This window comes from Zea mays, chromosome 1 (assembly GCF_902167145.1).
Source record: "Zea mays cultivar B73 chromosome 1, Zm-B73-REFERENCE-NAM-5.0, whole genome shotgun sequence".
In the NCBI taxonomy this organism is placed as follows: domain Eukaryota; kingdom Viridiplantae; phylum Streptophyta; class Magnoliopsida; order Poales; family Poaceae; genus Zea; species Zea mays.
In genome coordinates this window covers 161,610,623-161,625,483 of record NC_050096.1, presented here as the reverse complement: position 1 = coordinate 161,625,483, position 14,861 = coordinate 161,610,623, and the positions used below count along the sequence as shown (strand labels likewise).

The following is a 14,861-nucleotide window of genomic DNA, read 5'->3' as shown; positions in this document are numbered from 1 at the left end:
CCGGGTCACAAGGTCCTGCGAAGCCTGCCAGAAGTTTTCTCCTTGATCAGGCAGCACTTCGCAATTCACGAAACTAATTGCCCACACATGGCCTCTCCAGCGCTGGGGCCTGGACATTGTCGGCCCCCTGCCCACGGCTCAGGGGAACCTCAAGTTCACCTTCGTCGTTGTCGAGTATTTTACCAAATGGATCGAGGCGAGGGATGTATCCACAATAACATCAAAGACCACACAGAAATTCTTCTGGCAAAACATTGTTTGCCGCTTCGGAGTACCGTCCGAACTCACAGTTGACAACGGCAAGCAGTTTGACAGCCAAGACTTCAAGGATTTCTGCTTCTCCATTGGCACCAAGCTCGCCTTCGCCTCAGTATACCACCCGCAGTCCAACGGAGTTGTGGAACGCGCAAATGGCAAAATTTTCACAGCTGTCAAGAAGATGCTCCTCGACGAGAAAAAGGGCAAGTGGGCCGATTTGTTACCTGAAGCGGTCTGGGCGCTAAACACGACTGAGTGCAGGGCGACTGGGTTCACCCCCTTCCGCCTCCTATATGGATCGGAGGCCATGACCCCGCCAGAAATAAAACATGGGTCCCCACGAACAGTCTCGTCAGCTGTCCCCGACGTGGACGAACCCACTTCGAAGGATCTCATCGATGGAGACCGCGTCTGCGCCCTACAGGCTCTAAATAAATACCAAGCCCAAACAAAAGCATGGAGTGACCACGCAGTCATCCCGAGGGAATTCAGTGAAGGGGACCTCGTACTCGTCCGAACAGCTCGGACAGAGTCCAGGGGCAAGCTGGAGCCCAGGTGGGAGGGCCCTTTCATCGTCAAGACGAAGGCATCCCCCAGCGCATACAGGCTCGCAACGCCATCCGGCGAGGACTTGGAGCATTCCTGAAACATTGATAATCTCCGCAAATTTTTTGTTTGACTCATCAGGGCCAGCTCGCCCTTGTAATTGGCAAAAACAATTTTATTTTGGCCCGCACTCTTTTCCTCTCGGGGGGTGAGGTTTTTAACGAGGCGGAGTCATGTAATATACAAGTGAAAAATCCCCCGCAAAAATCTACGTCGAAAAAAGACCGCGTCGACGGTCTTCGACATTCGACCAACACAAAGTCACCGCGAGGGGCAGCGCTAGCTACCCTCGCGTGCGACACTCCGCGCAAAAGTCGCCTAAGAGTGCAGCCGGACTAGCACAACAAGTGCGGAAAATCGAAGTCTTCCTCAAAAAGACTATCCGTGCAAAAGTCGCCTAAGGGTGCAGCCGGACTAGCACAACAAGTATGAAAACTCGAAGTCTTCCTCAAAAAGACTATCCGTGCAAAAGTCACCTAAGGGTGCAGCCGGACTAGCACAACAAGTGCGGAAAATCGAAGTCTTCCTCAAAAAGACTATCCGTGCAAAAGTCGCCTAAGGGTGCAGCCGGACTAGCACAACAAGTGCGAAAAATCGAAGTCTTCCTTAAAAAGACTATCCGTGCAAAAGTCGCCTAAGGGTGCAGCCGGACTAAGCACAACAAGTGCGAAGAATCGAAGTCTTCCTCAAAAGACTATCCGTACTAAACCCTACACCAAACTGTCCGCGCAAAGACCGACTACAGGCGCGCCGGACCAACATGATAAACACACTAGACCAAGTGTGCAACGCCTTTATGAGCATAGCCGAATGTGCGAAGGCGCACAGCCTCATCATACAAGCTATTACATATGTACAGCAAGGGCATCACACCTTACATCGGTTCAACCTTCGGAATGATTCCCATCTCCCTATAGTTAAATAGCATTATCCTCAGCTCGTCACCCTCAAAAAGACTTCGCAGCTCCCCCTCACCTACACTCGCAACGGCCGGAGAGGTCAACAATTCCTGCTTGCCAGCCCTGCCCACACGAAGTCGACCGCCGTCCGCCTCACTCACTCTACGCTTCGCAACCGCCCTTCGCCGTCTGAGCCCAGCACTCGGACCAGGCACAACTTCAGCATCCGCAGCACGCGGCGAAGCCTCCGCCGCTGCCACATCCAAGGCCGCAAAGTAATCCAAGTCCTCATCCAATGAATCTTCCGTCCACTCAACCGAACTCCCAGAGTCACCAAAATCAGAAAACTTAGAAGCAGACTCATCCAATTCATTACCAGCATCCACGGTCGAAGCCGCCACAAAATTAGCAGTAGCGGTTGCGTGCGCAGGCCCAAAATCTTGAACCTGCGCAGCAACCAAGGTTCAGCAACATAGACAAAATTCTCTAACTATCCACACCCACTAAGCCACCTGCGAAGGCCCAGCCGCCGTGGGATCCTCCGCCGCCGGCTCCGTCACCGTCTTTGGGGGATCCTCAGCCCTCGGCACAGCAGTTGGCGACGAGCGGCCGCCGGACGCAGTAGCCGCAGGGGCAGCGAGGGAGCCTTCGCCGGTTTCCGGGGGCAGCGCCAGGATGACCTCAGCCTCGTGCCACCGGGTTCGCCTCGGCTTCGAGCCGCGCGCTATTCAAAGATCTGAAGTCCTCCACGGTCTCGGCACGCGCCGCCTAAAACACAGCACACCGATTCAGTAAGCCCACGTATAACCCACATCCAACAACACTAAACAAAAGACGAACATTACCTGGCCCCTCGCCCGGTCGGACCGCTCCCTAACCACCTCCCGACCATGAGGGCCCCACATCCGGTCAAAGAGGGCCCCCGCGGACTCCTTCACCACCGGGTCCTCGACCTTATAGATCTCGCGCTCAAAATCTTCATCAGATCGGTCGAAGACCTCATAGTGGCGGCACCCTTCGCGGGACAGCGCGTTCATCGCCCCTTCGCAGGTGACGAGGGAGGCAAAAGACATAAAACCCTCCACAATGGTCGGGAGCGCCAGCAACTCCTCTTGCAGCCACTCGAGGCAGTGAAGGCCCGACTCTCGGTCAGGCACTTCGAAGTCAGCGGTCCGCGCGCCCAGCTCGTGGTATGAGTCCATAAGCTATTTGCGCGTCCGCTCAACTTCCGAGCGCGTAGAAGCCTCGGCCCTCTCCATACGGGCCTGTAGGGCGTTGAACCGCTCCTCCCATTCCTCGGCGCGCTGGCTGGCGAGGCTACCCTCCACCCGCGCCAAATTGGCCTCCGCCTGCGTAGACTGCGCCTTGGCGAGGGCCTGATTAGCCTCCCTCCTCTCCACCGCCAGCTGGCGCCGGAGGTCAGTCCTCTCGCCCTCCAGCGCGGCCACCTTCTCCGCCAGCTTGCGGCACTTGCTATCGGCGGCCGACTTTTCCTGGACGGCGTCAGCATGCTGCGCCCGAAGTCTCTCGACTTCGGCAGACACAACAGCCGTAAGGCCCCCCGACGCCACGAGGTCAGCGAAGTCAGCCGCCTATAAGACACACATAATACCACAATCCCAACGAAACCGGTAAAAACCGAAGTCTAGCTCAACCTACCTAACTTAGCCGCTGCGACGCCTCCTTCAGCCGGTGGGACACAGCGCCCGCCTCGTCCTTGACGGCAGTGAGCGCCGGAATCTCACCACCAGCGCTGAGAGCGCTACCCTTCGCCCCAGGCACCGCGGCAGACACCGCGGTCGCCACCACAGGCGGAACAACAACAAGTTGCCCCTCGCCTGATCCTGCAACGTATCAACAGTCAAAAAAAACTCGGGCTAACGACTTACCAACGAGATAATCGTCCACGCTAATATCGGTGCCGAAGTCGGCAACGCGCTTGCCCGGTGAAGGCAATTCCCGGGCCTTCGCGGCTCCGACCGAGGCGGACTTGGTTCCGCCAGCTCCGGCCGCCTTCGCGACCTCCGGCACCTTGCTGGACCCAGGGGCGGCCAACTTCGCCGCCAGCGTCGACTGGCCACCGTCGGGGGCGGCAGACTTCGCAGTCCCCCGCGCCCTCTTCGGCCTAGCCTCGGGCAGCCTGATGACCGCCCGACGCTTCTGCGCAGCCTCCTAACAACCCTTGTCCATCACTGCCAACACAACAGCAGCAATATTCCGTCCATAAGGAAACACCCTCATATCACGAACCATGCGAGATGTAAAAAAGTCTTCGCCGGCCGCACGGGGGACAGGACCGTTCTTAGGCCACCAACCCCAGGTAACCTTCAGCATCCGTGTCGAAGACTCCCGGAGCTCGGGCGAAGACATCCTTCCCCCGAGGGGCCGCGCATGTCCCCATCAACTCCATAGCAAAACTATCGGAAACCCCAAGTCCTCCCTTCGCAGTACCTAGCTTCCTCTTCTTGGAGGATGGGGCGGCCGCCGGCGCGGAGTCGTCTTTAGTCTCCGCCGCCGGTTTCTTCCCGCGGCGGTCGACAACGTCTTGCTCGGGATAACCGCCATACGGCAGACGGTTCAACTCGAAGACCCTATTCAAGCGATCGTTGGATCCGCGTATATCCCAACTATGCTGGGCCTCCGTCTTTGGCACATAGCGACCAACAATCCGCACCACCCCATCCTCCATCTCACGCACGAATGCGGCGGGATCTCGGCCATGCAAATCCAGTGCGAAGGCGGGACTCCGCACCTGCATCCCGCCACGGGAGGGCATCTGGCGAGGGCATACTTCGCCCAGCGCCCAGCCACGCGCCAAGGTCCACACCCCATACGCGACAAACTCCTCAACCAGATCACGCCCGCTACTCATGCCGACCGCGCACCGCAGGGCCCCTTCGTCTGCATCCTCCTCCGCCACTTCAAACTGCGGGTACGCCGAGTAATGATGCGAGCACATCTCAGCCACGGGGAGCCCCGGATGGTCTTCGACTGTGCCCTCGGCAACGTAGAACCAAAACTCCCACCAGTTGCCCCATTTATTGCGGGCGCAGGGAACCAACTCAACGACTTCCATCGAAGTCTTGCCGGTCTTCGACGTAAATGTACAAGACCCAAATTGAGCAATCTTATTTCCAATCATCCTTTTCTGCCAATGCAGACAATAATACTTTGCGAAGACTTCGACCGATGGCTGCCCGCCGTACGAAGTCGTTGCCCAAACATATTTTGACAGGGCCACCACGGCATTCGGCGTCAGCTGGTGGACCTGGACGTTGAACCTACGCAGAACTTCTCCCACGAATCGATGCACGGGCAGACGAAGGCCAGCGGCGAAGAAAGCCTCGAAGACAACCAACTCGCCTTCTGGCTCGGGGACCTCCTCCGCCCCCGGGACACGTGCCACTCTGCCGCCAAAATAACCAAGTTGTTGCATGTCTTGCATGCGGACCGAGGACATCCGCGACACGCCGAACTCCACTGTGTCGCCGGCGTGCAACTCCTCCGCCGCCACATTGCTCAGCGTCTCCTCAGACGACGCGTCGGCCGGCGGTGTAGCGGCAGCAGAAGAGGAAGAGGACGGCATCGTACGTACCGTCGGCGGCGGCGGCGCGGTCTGCTTCACATGGGCCAGATCTCCGACGAGCAAGAGCAAGGAGGGCAGACGAGCAGCGAGCGGTTTGAGAGGGCAGTTAGGGTTTTCGCGGAGCGCGGAAAGATAAGGTTCAAAACGCGCCGCCCCCCGCCCCCTTTTATACACAGGGCGCGGCGCTTCGGGAAACCCGCAATCCAACAATACAGGTCAAACAACGGTCATGTCAAAAACCCCCGCGGAACCACTTCGAGTGAGGGCAGCGTATCCACCATCTAGCGACGTCTTCGGCACCAGATGACTTAGTCGAACTGGTCCCTCGGAGGGAAAATGTTGGGGCGAAGGCGAAGACGCCACCCTTCGCTCGATGCCTTCGCCGTCCTCGCTGCACCAACAGAGATAAGACAACGGGCAGACTCACCCTTCGTCCCACACGTCACCGGACGAAGACCTGTGACGAGGTCGTCTCATCTTGCGACCTCGTCCAACATGGAGGCCCACGTGTGATCCGGCCCATTGTAACAGGCCCTGCGTGGCCGCTGCGCATTACGGGCCTAATTTGTAAAGGTCTCCTTGTAATTACGGTCTGTAACCCCGCTTTATGGGAATATTCCGGGGATAACCTAGGTGTCTGAGGGCACATGCGTCCTTAACACTGGACGCTGGGCACTCAGATACCTATAAATACCCCCGCACAGTGCCCTTGAGAGGCTAGATTAACAGAGCTATTGCCATCTCGAGCAAAAACCCTGTTTACGTTGCTACACTCCCCCGTTGGATCAACTTGCACCGGAAAGCAAGTTCCAACATGCATGTTTTTTGAATTTATTCTAGATTTAACTATGTTAATATTGTAGAATCTTGTAATAGGGACAACATGGACAATGATGTACATGCATTGACTTCATCACCCTTAGATCTACTAGCTTAATCTTTTTTGAGATGCTCGTAAATATAGAGTATTTGTATAAGTATGCACGGAGTGGGTAGAGTATTTGTATGAGAATTCACAGAATTAAGTATCTACTTTATACAGCACCAATTTTCACTATTTCACTATCATCGTGCGTCACGCGTAAACCTTGCACGTAGGTCTATATTTTCACCCCTCCCTCCCCTTTCGGCTTTATGTAAAAATAAATTGTACACAAGTGGAAGTTTACATTTTAATTGTTGGCAATACCCACCTAATTAAAAAGGAAACATGCATGCCAGTACAATGGAAGTAGGTAACCCTGATTTTAGCAATATCTCCACTTAAAAGATCAAAAACATATAAAATTGAATAAATAGAACATGCATGAAGATCATCGTAGTGACGATCGATTCGCTTCTATGAGTTGATCGTGACATGGGGAAGGGAGGGAAAATGGGAGGAACAAGGAAGAGCGAGGCGAGGGGTCCGAGGGCGGCTATTGCGGCGGTGCGCGAAGAAGGCGAGCGCTCCTCCGGCGGTGACATCGATGCAAGGCTCCTTCATCTCCCACTCTCCCCTCGCAGGAGAGGCGACCCGTAGGGCCTGGAAACTTCTCTGGGCGTGGCGTCGCCAGCCCACAGCAATAGTGCGACGCCGTGGCCTTCTCAACCACGTCGACGGTGAAGTAAACGGTGACGCCTAAGGGGGTGAATTAAGACTTCTAAAAACTATCTCTAAACTAGGCCACAATTACAACCGTAGAGCAAAACCCATGCAAATAAATGATCTAGAATGTGTAAACTAAGTTTTGTATAAGGGTTACTATCTCTACCGCAAAGGCTAAGTTTCAATCCTAAATAATCTAACTAGAAAGACAAGATTGAAACTTAAATACTTAATATAAATGCGGAAGGTAAAGAGCAAAATAGAGATACAAACTCTCATGGATGACGTTGGTATTTTTACTGAGGTATCTGGAACCACGCAAGGTTCCGACTAATCCTCGTTGGTGCCCCTACGCAAAGGGTAGCCCACACGAGGGCCAAGCACCTCGGTCGAGTAACTATGTAGAGAGTTGCGGGCCTTCTCCATGCGCAAGTGGTGCTCCTCTTCTGGCTCCTCTCGGACTCTCCCCGCCATATTCACTATCGAGCTTCCGGTCGAAACGCCGTGGGCCTCGTTCCCTCTGGTACATGGTGGCGGTCATGACATAAACACGGTTGTCACGGTCTCTCAAGACTCTCGCCCCACTCGGTATAATTACAACAGCTCACGCAAGAGCCGAGGGGCTGTGTGGTTTTTCTAAACTCACTCAACTAACTAGGATACACCTAGGGCAAGCGCATAAGCGATCTAACTAACCTAAGCACTTCACAAAGCATATACACTAATCACCGAGTGATTCTATTTAGCACTTGGGTGATTGAGAACTTGGAAATGTCTACAATATGCCTTGGTATGTTGCTTGGGCTCCAACGCCTTAAAATGGCTGGTTGGGGGTATTTATAGCCTCCCCCACAATTATAGCCATTGCACAGAAGAAGCAGCTTTCTATCGACGGGCGCACCGGATAGTCTGGTGCACACCGGACATGCACTGTTCACAGTCTGGTGCCCTGGCTCGTCAGCCGACCATTGGGGTCTATAGCAGTCGACCGTTGAATCCGACCGTTACTCATACTGTCCGGTGCACAATGGACAGTCTGATGCTACAGCCCGAGAGCACCCATTGTGGGCCTCTCTGCGCAGACTGTCTAGTGTGCCACCAGTGTGTTGGCTGACAGCCTACTTCTTGGATTTATTCGTTGTTTCCTTGGGCTTCTTTTGTTTTTGAGTCTTGGACTTCTATGCTTCTTTTATGTCTTCTTTTGAGGTGTTGCATCCTCAGTGCCTTAGTCCAATCCTCTTCGCATCCTATGAACTATAAACACAAACACTAGCAAACTTATTAGTCCACAAGTTATGTTGATCATCAAACATCAAAATCCCTTTAGCTAAATGGCCCAGTGTCCATTTTCCTTACAGACGAAGTGTGGCTCAGGGAGTTGAGGGTGGGGCGGCAGGAGTAGGAATCACCCCGACGACCGGACGCTCCCCCTGTGTCGCTCGTAGTTCCCAGTAAGTTAGTGGTGGTTTCTGCAAAGGAAGGTGAGGATGGGCTAATCATTCTCAATTTTATTCAATCTTCTAAATTTCTGAGGAGGGTCGGTCATGAGCTGGTCGAGGCCAGGGGAATGGAAGCTTCCTCCTCAGGGATTTGGGTCATGGAGCCATTCATGTGGAGGGAACCCTTATGGGTCCTCACCATGGGGGCAGGGAGGGATGGATTCCTCCTAGTCGTTTCCTCTCTAGGAGCGGGGCTGGCAAAGTGAAATAGGCTTGGGTGGAAGGTGACAGAACAATTAAGCCTCATCTATTTCAGCATAATGCAACTCTTCTAGAAGGTTCATCACAGCGGTCGCCATTGGAGCAGGATCCCAAGGTGGGAGATAAAACTGCTCAGGAAGTGGGCGGAGGAAAAAGGCCTTTTAGAGCATCTCCAACAACGTGACCTATAAAAATGCCTTATAATTTAAAAATATGTAAATTTTATAGAATTTAGGGCACCAACAAAACACCCCGCTCCAACAGTAAAGCCCCAAATCTAGATTATAGGGCAGCCCACTACGGTGTAGTATATTTGAGGCACTTGAGAGAGTGCCCTATAGTTTTTTGACAAAATTTGTTGAATTGAGACACTGTTGGAGTGGTTTTTCCTGTGTAGAGCCCTATATTTCGATTTGAGGCATTAGTTTGAGGCATTGTTGGAGATGCTCTTAGCGACCCAACTTGTTGGCCAGTTTGAAAAGCCTGTTAATGCCACATGGATGTGGGTTCCCAGGTCGTGGCGTCCTGGTGGAAAAGGTTTCCCTTTTCAAACAGAAGAAGTCCGGTAGCTAGGGCGCCTTTCCAGTCGGCTTCCTAGGTTAGGTTTCCATTTTCCTCGCTCAAGAACCTATGCTCAGGTGGTGAAAGAGGGGGCATGGCCTGCAGGCGTGATCAATGGGAGAGCAGTTGGGATTGTCGTCCAAAAGAGTGGATGGAGGATTATGATCTCTTGGAGTCGGAGCAAATAAGGGAGAAAGATATGAGAGCCAAATTGCAGAGGGGTCTGTATGGTTTGGTTGGATCAGAGTTATATGAGCAGGTGTGTTGCTTTCCTGGCAATAGATTCTCTAGGGACTCAAGGACTTGGAAGAGGGGCTAGAGAGGGCACATCTCTTTTGCTCCATCCAGGGGTGGCCTTGGAGGTCGGAGGGGTCTAGGTCGAGATGTTCACCATCTTCAGGAAGGTAGGCAAGCTGTTAAGAGTGAAAGGGAGCAAGGGTTTTTGTCTGCTTCTAGAGCGGTCAGGTCATTGGATTGCAGAAAAAGGAGTGGATATGGAAAAGGATTCATGGACTCAACAGGAATCGATCAAGGAGATTAAATGTTTTTGATGTACTTGAACTGGTCATCATCAATTAGATTGCATGAATGAACCCTAGTGTTACAAATGTAAAGAGATGGGGCACATGGCAACAAAATGTAGCTCGAAGAAGAAGTTAAATCTATTTGGTTTTGGGCTTCTGGACCAGGGCTTCTTTGGAATTGATGTTCTAGAAGGTAAGGAACAGGCAACTGGATTATCTGTGATGATATATGTTCTAGAAGGAGAGGCTAACGAAGAGAAGCTTCAAGAAGAACTTAATAACTTGGTTCAAGTCAAGTGGGATTTTGGAGTGGGGAGGATGGAAAAATGTGAATTTATCGTATCGTTCCTAGACATATCTTCCTTGGATAACTATGCCAAACTAAGTAGCTTTGAGATGCCTTTTTATAGGTTCAAAGTGAAGATCTCTAAATCAAATGTGGATCCCAAATCTTTTGCAAGCTTACAAATCACATGGGTTAAGATCTTCAACCTCCTAGTTCATGCTAGGGTCGTTAACATTGTCAAAGAAGTAGCAAGTCTAATGGGGAAGCCGATTGCATAGATGAATTAAGCCTGATAAGGGATGGTCCTGTGAGAGTGAGAATATAATGTTGTAACTCTTCCAGAATTAAAGGTTGTGTGGAAGTCTTCTTCAACAATGTGGGCTACGAGCTGAATTTCTTAGCCGAAGGAATTCAATAGCACGGAGCAGACCGGGGTGGTGTTTCTGGGGTGGATAAACTAGCTAACAAAGACTCTAATAAAGATAGAGACATTTTGAGGAGGAAGAGATGAGGAAAATAGGGGGAAGATTCGATAGGAAAGGAAAGGAAACTACAAAAGAATAGATCTCTAGTCTTGGTGACTCTCAGGAAGGAGTGGAAAACAGTGATGCCACAGAATCTGTCCAAGATTATGCCATTAGTGAAGAGATTAGGGCGGTGAGCTGTGAGGTAGGTGCTAGGCCAAAGGTATCAGATCCTAAAACTGTTCTGGAAAAGGGGTTTCAGGGGAGAGAGGAGCTAGGAGGGATGGCTGAAGTCAATGTTTTGGCTACCAAAAAAGTCGGAGGGTCTATTCTTATTGACAGCCAACATTCGAATGTGTGTGATCAGGATGAAGTGATGGAAAGGCATGAAGAGGAATTACTAGAGCTGAGAGGAAGAGCTAACAGCGAGGAGATCAAAGAGGGGGACCTGGATGGCACTCAATTAAGTGAAGTGGGCAGGGTTAGAGAAGATAAAAGAGGTTCTGTTGAAGCTGGGATTGTGCTGAGTGCTAGGGGGCAGTCGAATGTGGTGCCTAAGAATAGGAAGATGGCATCTAGGAGTCTGGAGGCTCTTAGGAGGAGGGAGGAGGAGAAAGGAAAACTCGACAGCATGGACGAGAGGGGCAGGGGCTACTTTCTAGATGACGAGGCAGATCCAAGGTGGACCAAAGTTGCAAGTAAAAAATTGAAGAAAAATACAAGAGGAAGATTCCAGTTCTGGCTACAAGGGCTATCTCTAGAATTGCAAGAGATGGGATACCTATCCTGGAGAAAGCCACTAAAAGATCCCAAGAGAAGGACTATCTGAAAGTAGCCTAGAGGGGGGTGAATAGGCTACACCTGAAATTTCTCACCAAAAACTTCAAGATAATGTCAAATTTCAAGTTGCACTGGTGCAAACTGGTTCAGCTGGTATTATTCCCAACTGAACAAGTTTGAGCCTGCTCAACTTAGATTAGATAAATAGTTACACAAATAGCACGAAGTAATGAGAGATTCTTTCTTATGTCTTTCCCTAGAGAAGATCCACTCGAATGGGTGTCAAATCAATGTGGACTGGTTCCACAAGATTCACACACAAGATAAAACAAAGATGAACTGACCAACAATTAAAAGCACTTCTCAAGAACACAACAAGAACACATGATTTAACCCAAAGTTCGGCAACCACCACAAAGGTGTCCTACTCCTCGTTGAGGAGCCCACAAAGGGCCGGGTCTTATCCAACTCTAATCCTCCACAAGCCGACCACCAAGGTCAAAGCAATCTCTTCTTAACTTAGCTCAATGAGCGGGTGATACAAACTTCTTGGTGTCGTCCAATAAATTGGAGACTCCCAAGCAACCTCTATCTATCAAGGAACACAAGGTTCCAAGAGTAACAAATCCACACAAGATTCAAGTTTGCAATGAGCTCAAGAGATGAAGAGAAAGGGAGAATAGAGATGAAATCACCAACGAGTTAAACAAACTACACCTCACACCAAGGGTTCTTCAAACGATTGAAGGGAATGCGATTTGGGGTGTGAGAGGTGAAGTGAATGCTCTTGTTTGACTGTAGGTCAGCCAAGAATTCATGGATGGGCAGGAGTGAATGAAGAGAGAGAGAGAGAGAGTAAAGGGGTATATAAAGGAGCCCCCAAAAGCTGGTGTTCGTTGGACCTTTTTGACCAAAAACCGGTTGAGCCGGTCCAAAAACTGGCTGAGCCGATTTCTGCCATAAGGTTTTCGGTTCAGTGTCCGACTCAGCTAGAGGGTGGACCGGAGTCAAAAGCGGCTCAGCTGGTCTGAAAACTGGCTGAGCTGGTTTTCAAGACTGATAGAGCAGGAAAGTGGAACAGTCTAAAATCGGCTGAGCTGGTTTGAGAACCGGCAGAGCTGGTTTTCAAATACTAGCTGAGCTGGTTTTCAAAAACTGGCTGAGCTGGTTTTAAAACTGGTTGAGCTGGTTTATAGGAAACTGAACATAACTTTGGGGAAGTTTTAGTGGAGAATTCAAACAGCTTTTCCAAGAGCATTCATGATCAAAATCAAGGTTTTCTTAGAGGATTTTGAAAAGAATTGGAATGAGCTCATCACGACAGCTTACTCAAATTTTGTGGATCCCTCTTAATTGAACGGTGAATCCTACAACTCAAGAATTGTAAAATTTAAACGGTCGTCGTTCATAAGCACTTGAATCACGCCATACGATGTATATATTTAATCCTCAGTGCTTTACCCTTTGTGTACATATGGAATCTGTGCTCCTCCTGTCTTTAAGATAATTGTATACTTGCTAGGAGCAAACTTGTTAGAATCTCTGTTTGTTTTGTCATTTAATCACCAAAACGCTCAGTCAGGGTTGATTGCACTTACAATCTCCCCTTTTTTGGTGATTGATGCCAAAACAAACTAGAGTATATACAGATAAAAAATGTATCTAGCAAGATTTTGAATACTTGTGTATGTGCGGCTCCCCCTAAATGTATGCATGTGTTTTGAAACTTCACATTGACTTGATATGTCAATTATGCAACACATTTGGAGGGAGTGAATAATCAACACATTTTACAATTATTCGATGGGTGCAACACACTATTGTCATATAAGAGATGATGATGCATATGACAAACTTACTCAATTTCATCATAGCATATCACATATCATAGGAGATCATGATGATAAAGCTCATAGCATAGAGGATCATAAAAAGGTTCTTAGCTAGCTATTACAATAATGATCATCATGGCACAACAAAGTTCATGGCCCTAGGCCATCATCACATACACAACTAAACATCTCAAAGTTATTACAGACCACATTGTTCATTACATAAAATAGTTCAGCCCCTAGGGCTACCAACCAAACAGCAACTTCTCCCCCATTTTGGCAGCGAGCACCAAAAACAGGAGAAAGGATAACCACATATCACCATGGAGGAGAGGGATCAAAGAAGTGAGAAGCCAGATTCACAAAAAAGTTTTCTTCCCCTAGGTTAGCAGGAGGAGGAGTGTCACCAGATGGATCCTAGGGGAGGATAAGAAGAGGAGTGGCTCAGATCACCTTGGTAAGGAGGCGGGACAAATTGATCTGCATCACTAGCAAAAAATTCTTCCTTAACTTCTTCATCATCAGCAAACATGAATGGGACACCGTAGGCCTGCTGGTGCCATTCATTTATATCAGGAGGTGGTGCATGAAGGGGCACATCAGGAGAGCGGGGAGCAAATGGGTGACCCATGGAGACTGACTGGTGATGTAGATTGTCATCCGTCTCCCGCTGGTGCCTAGCCAGCTCATGCACATCAGCAGAGATATCCCAGCACATGGAGAAAAAGGCTGCAATCCCATGAGCCAATCGAGCTCCCAGACCGCGACCATGACCTCGACCACGACCACGACCACGTGGTGTGGGAGTGCCATGAGCGGAAAAAGGATGGGTGGGACCAGCAGAAGTCTGCTCACGAGAACTGGCAAGAGCCTTTTTCATCCTGCCTGCGGGATTATTGGGATCTATCCAAAAAGGGGTGTAAGGAAGATGTCTGGTGCCCTTCTCATATCTGATTTGAGTAACAACTTCAATCAATTTCATGATGAAAGGAGCATGCAGATAACCTTTGAGGGGAGAGCATGAGGCATGAATGATCTCCTGGCAGATCATATAAAAAAACATTCAGTCTTCCACTGCTATCTGGTTTCATGAATGATAGAAGAACTTTACTCTCACCCAAAATATTCATCTGATTTCCACCTTTTGGGATGAGAGTCGTCCTGAAAAGAGCATTGAGATATCTATAATATTGGTGCATATTAGTTGACTTCCAATACTCATCATTCTCAGAAATATAAAGATCATTGGCTTCATCTTTAGTAGGAGGGAGAAAATCATGAACCTTTATCCTGTCTCCAGCTATGTCATTGTCAGAAACTCCCAAGATGTGGACAAACCTCCTATAGCTGACTTTGTACCAACTTCCTTCAAGATAGAATTTCATGTAGGGGAAGTTCTAGGGACTTTCTTCATCTGCACTTTTGATCCACAGAGTGGAGTAGAACTGTGCAATGATCTCATCATTCCAATCAAAATTGAAAGTCATGATGCTTTTCATATTCTTATTCTCACAGGCCCTCAAAGCTAAAGACATTTCCCTATCACCAATGTTTTCACAACCACTCCACTTTATATAACGCTAATGCAAAATAGGTTGAAGTTTCTTTGGAAGAATAACCGTGTTATAGAAATCCACATGCAGCATAATCCAAAAACGATTACCTTCGATGCGGATGTCTCTCCTGTGGAGAGCAGGATTTTGGAAGCGCATGTCATGAAGGAGTGTCGAGCCTCCACTGGCACTAAAATGAGTGATCTCCTCATTCGCAGATCTCC

General features: G+C 49.8%; 1 non-coding gene across 1 annotated transcript; it reads right to left on the bottom strand.

Annotated features, from left to right (window-relative positions):
• Nucleotides 1–6,721: 6,721 nt before the first annotated feature.
• MIR482 (microRNA MIR482) lies at nucleotides 6,722–6,843 on the bottom strand. Its single transcript, NR_121173.1, has one exon. It is a non-coding gene; the product is annotated as a microRNA MIR482 (primary transcript).
• Between the last annotated feature and the right edge of the window lie 8,018 nt (nucleotides 6,844–14,861).